The 6741-nt window shown below is 42.6% G+C and overlaps 1 long non-coding RNA gene across 1 annotated transcript; it reads left to right on the top strand.

The window, feature by feature from the left end:
* The first annotated feature begins 4857 nt into the window (after positions 1 to 4857).
* On the top strand, positions 4858 to 5622 carry LOC110287464. The gene is made up of 2 exons (XR_002377216.1): positions 4858 to 5113; positions 5283 to 5622. It is a non-coding gene; the product is annotated as an uncharacterized LOC110287464 (long non-coding RNA).
* The last annotated feature ends 1119 nt before the right edge of the window (positions 5623 to 6741 follow it).

The following is a 6741-nucleotide window of genomic DNA, read 5'->3' as shown; positions in this document are numbered from 1 at the left end:
TGGGGGACTTTTGGGATAGCATTGGAAATGTAATTGAGGAAAAGATGTAATAAAAAATATTAAAAAAAAGAGATTCTTTGTGTTTTCAGAATGTGAAAGCCCTTTTGGTTACTCTGGGAGAATATCAGTATAGCAAGATGTGAAACATTTTGAAGAAAAACTGATGGTGGGTGGGAACAAAACTTTGAGGCCGGGATGTGAACTCTAATCTGACCTGTCAAACTGTGGCTCTATGTCCTTCCAGTCCATTTGGGTCACTGTGTTCTTATTAGAAAAGGGAAGGCAATGGCTGAGAAGAGGAATTGCAAAGCCAAGGCTTGTAGCATGTGCAGAAACAACACAGACAACTGCTGTGTGATGAGCATAAGAATGAATTGGGGAAGAACATTGATAAAGGAGAGTTGGCTGATGTCCAGCAACAATGAGAGGGTGGGCAGCACAGGGCTGAAGTCAACTGAAGCCAACCTAGGGCTGCCTCTCCCAGTGACTTAGCTCCAACTGACAATTTATAGGAGACAGATGACCCTGGTCCTAGTGCAAGCTGAGAAAGTAGACAAGTGTGGTACTCTGAGCCCTGGTCTCCAAAATGGGATTTTTTTTTTCCTGCAATATATATGATATCCACAAAGCTGTTTGGATTCTCCTTTAGCTGAAATGGCTCAGAAGGAGGGTGATGAGACTGAGACAGTGATAGATGAATTGCTACCATCCTACAAGGAACATAGCAGCTCCATTAGACAAGAGCATGTCCGTATTCTCTATTCACTGACCTGCATGGAAGAGTCCACAACTGCAGTGGATGTAGATATGAAGGAACCTTCAGATTCTTTCATCCCCCAAGCCTTCAAAAAGGCAAGTGTTGCTTAAGAAATAAGATATTTTATAGAAGAGAATATTATATGCTAGTGAAACTTCCTTGCAGGGAGAATAACTAACTAATGGTGAATTGATTGCACTGATGATTCTAAAACAGAACATAGAGTGTCTTGTCTACATTACTGAGGTAAGGGCATGATGGCATCATCCAAGGCAAGAATGCCTCACTATTGTGCTGAGACCTACAAAGTATACCCACTCAATATACCATGAGTTGGGAAAAGTCAATGATCATTTAAATGAGGTTTCCTTATCTGAGCCTGAAATGCTAGTGCAGGGATGGTTTACTGTGCTGTCTTTAGATGTAGAAAGTATTAAATCCCAAATCATGACTGAACAGAGATTCTATGTTCAAGATACCTGGCAATGGAGGGGTGAGGAAAAAAAAAAAAAAAAAAGGTCACAGCCCTTTTCAACTCTTAACCAGACTATATCCCTACACTGTCACACATATCAGGAATCAATTACAATGAGAGAAATGGAGTATATTAAGCCCTAGTAGGCAAAATATAAACAAAACATTAAATACCACATTTTATACTCGCCCACAAAACACCTAAATTTGTAATATTGATTTTGAGCAAATATTTCCAGAAGAGTCTCTTTGGAATGAAAGAATATCCTATCAAGTTCTTTTGTGGAGGGGTGACAAAACCTCACAATGGGTTTTTTCTCTCCTTTTGATCTGTACAATTGCAGGTATTTCTCATTGCAAACTCCCTCAGTCTATCACAAGGCATTGCACACTTTTTGTATTAGGCACAATAATAAGGGATTACACTCCTTAACCTAAGCCATTTCAGAGGGGAAATATTAAAACACTGGATATGGATGTATACAAACTGTCTTACTCCTCACACTGCCTGATAGCAAGCACCCATTTTGTATGAAGATGGAAACTACTTAACTTTCAATGTTTTTTGTTTGTTTGTTGTTTTGTTTTGTTTTGGTTTTGGTTTAGTTTTTCAAGAAAGGGTTTCTCTGTGTAGCTCTGGCTGTCCTGGTACTCACTCTGTAGACCAGGCTGGCCTCGAACTCAGAAATCTGCCTGCCTCTGCCTCCCAAGTGCTGGGATTAAAGGGGTTTGCCACCACTACATGACTCAACTTTCAATGTTTTAATTGGTTCTGACATGATCTATTTGATATCTCATACCTGTGTATATTCTACTCTTTTTTTTTCAGACTGATACTGTCACCATTAGCTGTAAACAAGAGGAATCCTCCCCAAATCAAACTCAGAAGTAGGCATACCAATGCCCAAATAGGTATAGGTAGTAATCACTGCAATACCTGAAGTTCAGTAAGAAAAGATGCCCTATGCCCCCTTTTCTCAATGGTGTCCATCATGTGTCTACTTTGTTCAAGCCTGACCTACAAGCTAGCATTGTGGGATTAGGGTAGTAAAACTTTTGGAGGTAGAGCCCTGTGGAGGTTTGTGGGGAATTGTAGGCTGGTCTCCAATCGAGCTGAGGTGTGAACGCCAATGGTCATAATTCACCTACATGACATGGTCCACGTTCCCTCATGCTCCTGGAAATCCGGCCCCTGCCTAAGGTACCACCTCCCACAGCTCCCACAAGAGAAGCATGATTAGTAGTCAAGTAAGCAATGGTCCAAGCTTCTGACCTTCAGGCTAACCACTCCCCAGTTACCTAGCAACATTGAAGACCATAAAAGGGGCTATTAGGCCCCCACCTCTTACTCCTTTGTTCCATTACATCTCACTTCTCTCACTTCTCTCTCCTCATCCCTTTCTCTTTGTATTCTCCTCTACTCTTCTCTCTCTTTCTCTCTCTCCTCCCCCTCTCTCTTCTACCTTCTCTCTTTCCCCCTGCATTTCTATAATAAAGCTCTTAAACCATAGAGAGCCTTTGCTCCATCCATATCCACTTGCATGCTCTCTCACCAGTGTTGGGAACTCCTTCCCTAATCCCTCTCTCCTACAACCCTGGGGCTTTAGCAAGGTAGCTCTGGGGTCCCTTGTAGGAGGCTGCCCCTTTTCTACCCCATGCTTCGTGGGATCAGCCTTAGATGCTCATCTGGGGCCAAGTGGAAAAGTGTTTGGCAGTTCTTCCTGTGTCCACCTGCCCAGAGCACAGGAACTCTGGTTGGATGTTAGGCCCCTTTTCCTCCCCCACTTCTCCCCAGGCCTCCCCACCACCCTCCCCCTTTATTTTGTTCCCAGCAGGGGTTTCATAGGCCCTTGGTAGTATTCCCATGAAGATGAGTATAAGGCTCCAGTATCTTCTTCTCTCCTATGTCTCCTGCCTCATGTTTTTTTTTTTTTAAGATTTATTTATTTATTATATGTAAGTACACTGTAGCTGTCTTCAGACACTCCAGAAGAGGGCGCCAGATCTCGTTACGGATGGGTGTGAGCCACCATGTGGTTGCTGGGATTTGAACACTGGACCTTCGGAAGAGCAGTGGGGTGCTCTTACCCACTGAGCCATCTCACCAGCCCCTGCCTCATGTTTTAAGCAATTGATTTTACCACTTGCATGCACCATTACAGGGTTACAAGCAGAGGCTAAAAGAAGTAGGTTGAGTCATTTTTTTGAAAAACATCTATAGAATGAGAAATCAAGCCAATTCTTTTTTTTTTTGCAGATGATTTTTTTTAATTAGCTATTTTCTTCATTTACATTTCTAATGCTATCCCAAAAGTCCCCAATACCCTCCCCCCACCCCTACCCACCCACTCCCACTTCTTGACCCTGATGCTCACAGTCATTTATAGGATGGAACACAGGGCCCCCAATGGAGGAGCTAGAGAAAGTACCCAAGGAACTAAAGGGGTCTACAACCCTATAGGTGGAAAAACAATATGAACTAACCAGTATCCCCAGAGCTCGTGTCTCTAGCTGCATATGCATCAGAAGATGGTTTAGTCGGCCATCACTGGGAAGAGAGGCCCATTGGTCTTGCAAACATTATATGCCCCAGTACAGGGGAACATCAGGGTCAAGCCAATTCTTTATCATCTTCAAGTAATTGCGTCAATATTTTCTTGAAAACTAATATATCTTGGTAGCCCCATTTGCATTGATAGTATCATACTGATACAACAGAGCATCGTATTGCAATAAACTTTGCTACTATTTTTCTTTACTTTTCCCTTTTGAGATATTCAAATTCTAAATGAAATGGGACCAGTTCTGCAACCTATGGGATAACCATGGGGTAAGACATCTCTCTTCTCCATTCCATCCCTCATGCATTTAAAAGATTGATTTTGATTTTTTTCCTTTGGTCCAGAAATATTTGCACATTCACAACAAGTTCACTATGTGTTTAGGGAGATGTGCACAGCCATCCTCATACCTCTTTACATAGCAGAATCTTCAGCACACTCTCTTAGTGTACTTTCTCAACTAAAGCACTGAAAACACTGCAGCTCACAGTACTTTCACCATATAAACAACTCCTCCCCTTGCTTAGTAAAACCTGTATATTAAGGCTACACTTTGGAGCTTGAATATGAACACACTGGACTGGTGTGAAACAAGGTTATTTTCCACTCAGACATTTGACATACTGAGGCTGTGATTTCAGTTGGGAAGCCAAATTTTGAGGAGTTCTAGATGGATATCATATAGAGAATCACATGAAGAGAACCAGATGGGATAGAAATACTGCAGTACATTAACTTTACAAATTTTGAGAGAGACATCCAAAATACTAGATAATAATGAAGATGAATATATAGCATCATGTGCCAAGGAACAATACAATAAGGGTTGCCCAAGGAAACGTTTGAAAGTATCCTCCTTCCTTTCATGTGTGAAATGAAAACTTAACATGGGGAGATGAGAAGGTCAGTTAGAGCTATATAGTTCAGTGTTCACTGACCATGACAGCACCTTGCCTTCCTCCATACCTTCCTCCAGCCTACCATACCCATGAATGTGTCAGCAATAAGCATCTGTGATACCTAACCCAGCAGAGAGCACCATTGGCTGGAAACCTGGTACTGCCTGGAGTCCCTTGGTTACCAAACAATCCTTAAGGGTGTGGCTTCCCATTATGCTGTAGTAGGTATATAAGGAGCAGGCAGGAGACCTCCTGGTCATTACTGCCAGGGGTAACACTGCTTACAGAAAGCTGTATAGTAGGGGAAGCTAGTGTAACTAAAGATCACCAGAAAGATGGAAGAACAGCCTACACAAAGCAATACCTTGGAAAAGAATGAAGGAGAAGGGCCTGTTCAGCGTCAGAACAAGCGGGATGAGAAGGTTAGATGATCCAAAGCTCCTCCTCCTTTCCCATAGTTTCCTGACTCATTGGTTTCTTGATATAAAACCCTTCTTGAGTGTTACTCTTTTTTATAAAGCTTTCCTTGCCAGCTACTGTAATCTTACCCCAAACTTAACATTCTCCTGCCTTTTCTTGTTTCTTGAGCAGAAGGAGAAGATAATCAGGAGAGTGAAAGAAGTGCTCGCTCAGAGCCCGAACAAGGACAAGAATTCAACGGTGATCGTTATTTGCTATAGGGGCAAGAAGAAAAGAAACCCTAGTCAGCTGGAAAAGAATGAAGGGACTCAGGACCATTCTAGCAGTCCAAATAACACCCAGTGACTGGCAGCAATAGCAGACCTAAGCAGCTCTGCACCATCTCCAGCAGGCTGCAGAGCCCTATAAGGAACAGGTCAGGCAGCAGCTCTGCACCATCTCCAGCAGGCTGCAGAATCCTAAAAGGAACAGGTCAGGTCTGATCAATAAAGTAAGAACAAGATTTAGCAGGGGAAACTCTTTGTAAGAAAGTTCCTTGATGATTAAAAATGAAAAAAAAAACAGTAATAAAAGCTAAGGAAAGAGAGAAAATGGAAGAGCAATAGGAAGAAAGGGCATGCAATGATAGGAAAATTGTAGGGGAGGTAAGGATAGGAAAATTGTAGGGGAGCTAGGGGATTAAGGAACAAGGGGAAAAGTAAAGATGAGGAGAGAAATTGAGAAAAAGAAAAAGGAGTAAAGAGTCAAGGATAAAGGCATAAAGAACAAAAGAGGAAGTGGGAAGAAAGAAAAAAAAACAGGCTAAGGTAGCTGTTTAAAGAGGAAAGGGAAGCAGAAGGGGTGGAACCAGGAAAAAGGGATAAGGGAAGAGGTAGAGAGAAGAGACTTAAAATGAATGAGAAAGGAGGGGTAATTATAATTGAGTGAACAGAGAGACTAACAGGAAGGAACGGAGTTGTAGGAAAGAGATGGTGAAAAGAGGAACTGGTAGGGGAAGGCTAGAAGAGCAGGAGAAGAAGTAGTGAGATTACAATGGAAGGAGAGGAAGGGGATGGGGAAAGGAGTGAGTAAAGGAAAGGGAGACTGAAGGTAAAGTGAGGGGGGAAGGAGGAACAGAGAGGAACGGGAGTGGAGAGTAGTGGATGGTAGAGGGATAGGGAAGGGGAGGAGAGGAAGAAGAAAATAACAATGGAGCAAGGGACAATGGTGATGGAGAGAAGAGAAGAAATGGGGTAGAAGGGAGTAAAGGAGATGGGCCAGGAAGGAAGTAGAATTAGTATCAGAAAAGGGGAGATGCAGTGTGATGGGAGGGGAGGAAGGGAAGGTATCCAGAGTTTGCTTTCTATTCTTGTAATCAAACCTGACCAAATGCAACTTGGGGGAGGAAAGGGGATTTGCTTTACATTGTCTCAGCACAGTTCACCATGAAGGGAAGCCAAAGTAGGAACTCAAGGGTGAAACTGAAGAAGATCCCAGGGAGGAAGGCTGCTTACTTCTCATCTATATTTCTTTTTTATATACTTCTGGGTTTTTTTTTCTTATTCGTGTTACATTCCACTCACTGCCCCACTCCTCATTAGCCCCTTACACAATCCTTCCCTCAACACCCCTCGCCTTCTCCTCTGTGTGG

The sequence above is a fragment of the Mus caroli genome, chromosome X (assembly GCF_900094665.2).
Source record: "Mus caroli chromosome X, CAROLI_EIJ_v1.1, whole genome shotgun sequence".
NCBI lineage: Eukaryota > Metazoa > Chordata > Mammalia > Rodentia > Muridae > Mus > Mus caroli.
This window is presented reverse-complemented; position numbering and strand designations above follow the sequence as displayed.